The sequence below is a fragment of the Alligator mississippiensis genome, chromosome 7 (genome assembly GCF_030867095.1).
Source record: "Alligator mississippiensis isolate rAllMis1 chromosome 7, rAllMis1, whole genome shotgun sequence".
NCBI classification, from domain to species: domain Eukaryota; kingdom Metazoa; phylum Chordata; order Crocodylia; family Alligatoridae; genus Alligator; species Alligator mississippiensis.
The window spans coordinates 41,257,430-41,259,854 of NC_081830.1; positions in this window are offsets into that span (position 1 = coordinate 41,257,430).

Consider the following 2,425-nt stretch of genomic DNA (forward strand, 5'->3'; position numbering starts at 1 on the left):
CCCAGAGTCTGTATGTTGAAAGAGGTCCAAAGGGCACTGGACATAACGATGCTTCTTTAAAATGCCATAAATTGTTTTTTCAGGTAATCATCATTTGCCCTTCTGGAATGAACTCTTATGGGGTCTCTTCACCATTATAGGTGCTTAGAATACCAACTGCAAAGCTGATTACTGATTATTAATCTTAGAGGGTTCTTCTACAATAAAATGCTCTACAAATGTATCTTAGTGACAAAAGTATCTATGAGGGCCGGCTAGTGGAAGGGATTATCAGCTGCAAAGGTCTTAGTACAGCTCATTTTAATTATTTGAAGGCACTCTAAAAATGCCATGAAGAGCAACTAAGCTGAAGACCACTGAGCTGTCAAATAACATAGCAATGAGATATCAGTGTGTGTCCAAAGAGGAAGAAAAATATCAGTACCAAGCAATTCAAGTGTTATTGCAAACTACATTGATATACAAAGTTAATTTTCCTCTCAGTAAAAATAACAAAATGATTGGGTCAAGTTTTCAGCTGCTGTAATTGAATAAAGCTCTACTGATCATCACAGGATTACATGAGCTAACCCATTATTTGTTTATGCCTAATAAAATGAACAAAATTAATTTTATGAAATACAAAGCAATTTTGGAAAACTTGTGGAAATATACTATACCTTCTTGCATGTAACATGACCCAGACCTTATTTTTGTTCCCAGTCAAAGTACACGCCTTATTTTTGAAAGGCAGACTGAAGAAGAAAAGATCTTCCCTTATAGTAAGTATCCCAATAGCAGCAGGTAGGGAACCAAGCTTGCTTATGGTTCTGCTCCCTTTTGCATCCTGCAGATTTTACCTTCAGTTTCATCCATGAGCAGCAGAAAGTGATGTTGCCATATTTCTCACGTATTATATACCCTCAATATCTGCCAGCTGTTTTGGGGGGGAACGTGTTATTTGTGAAAAAATATGGTAACCCATTTTTCTAAAACAGTGGTTCCCAATCTTCTTAGACTCAAGACACCCCATGACAGACTCAAGACACCCCTGAATATTTTTTGTGAATTGAACAGCACCTCATTTCAAAACGTATCTTCTTGCAAAAGGGGCAGACAGTGGGAGTGGGGAAGCAGTTAGGCAGGGAGAGCCTGAGCCTGCTCTTTTCTGCTTATCTCCTCATATGTCCTGCTGCACCCTTCAAAGGATTTTGTGGCACCCCATGGGTCCCTCCTACCCTGGCTGATAATCATTGTCCTGAAGGTTTGATATAAAAAAAAAATATATATATATGGTAAAAGTAGGAGAGGTTGCTATTTCAGCACAACACCCACCCACAGACCCTGTTGGTACTTTTCAGAAAAATATATTACTAATTTTAGATAAAATATGGAATAAAAATCCTGAAATTCATTTGTTATTAAAAATTATCAGAAATATCTAAAATACTTTCTGTTTCCCCCCTATCCAGTGTTGGGTTTTTTTTCTTTTTCTGTTTTTCTCCTTTCTTTGTGCTGCTACCAAGGCAGATTTTCCTGGTCACTGAGAAACCCTGGGAGATAAGGGAACAAGGTAGGAACAAGATTGTTGGTCCCAATGGTCCATGAGCAAAAGCATACAGGAGAATGGGCGCACTGTGCATCCTTTCCCCACATTGAGCACTTGCAAAGTCTTAGCCAGATTAATCATGGGAGGCCAGTCCCACAGTGAGCTGTGTGAGAGCAGATGCACCCACAGAAAGCCTCACGGAAGATAGCGGTATTCAATGCAGGGGACCATCTGTGTGGAATTCATTGCAGAATCAGGGTTTTAGTAGCTACTTGGGTGGAGCTTCCACCCAATTAAAGGGATTTTTGTCTAACTTGGATGTAGAAAACATTATAACTTGTGGCCCAGATACAGGCTTCCCACCATCTTTGGCACTTTCACTACCACTCTGCTAGCATAGAGCTATCCAGTGAATAGTGACATGCTGAATTCAGGCTGGCAGGTATAGCATGTATGCTCCCCTGTTAAAACTATTTCATGGATATTCAAAATGGTTTTAAAAGATTATTTCAGCTCATTGCTGAAAGCTCTTAAACCAGTGATTCTCAACCAGGTTGCCACAGCACCTAGGGGATGCCTTGAAATCCTTTCAAGCGTGCCACAGTGTACCTGCCATGCAATGTTAGCACTAGTAGGTATACAGACATGATTCACCAGATAAACAGAGATTTCATATAGAAATCCATAGCTGTGGTCTTTCTCAGTTCTTTGCAACAAAAACACTTCTGTTATTTTTCTATAGTGAAAAAAAGAGAGTGAAAACAAAGAGCTGGCATTTTTCAAGTGATGCCATGAGTCTATCCAGGGATGCCTTCAGTATATCCAGGGGTTTCTTAAGTCTAAAAAGGTTGAGAACCACTGCCTTAACCAAAAGTATGGGACCCTATGGGCGCACCA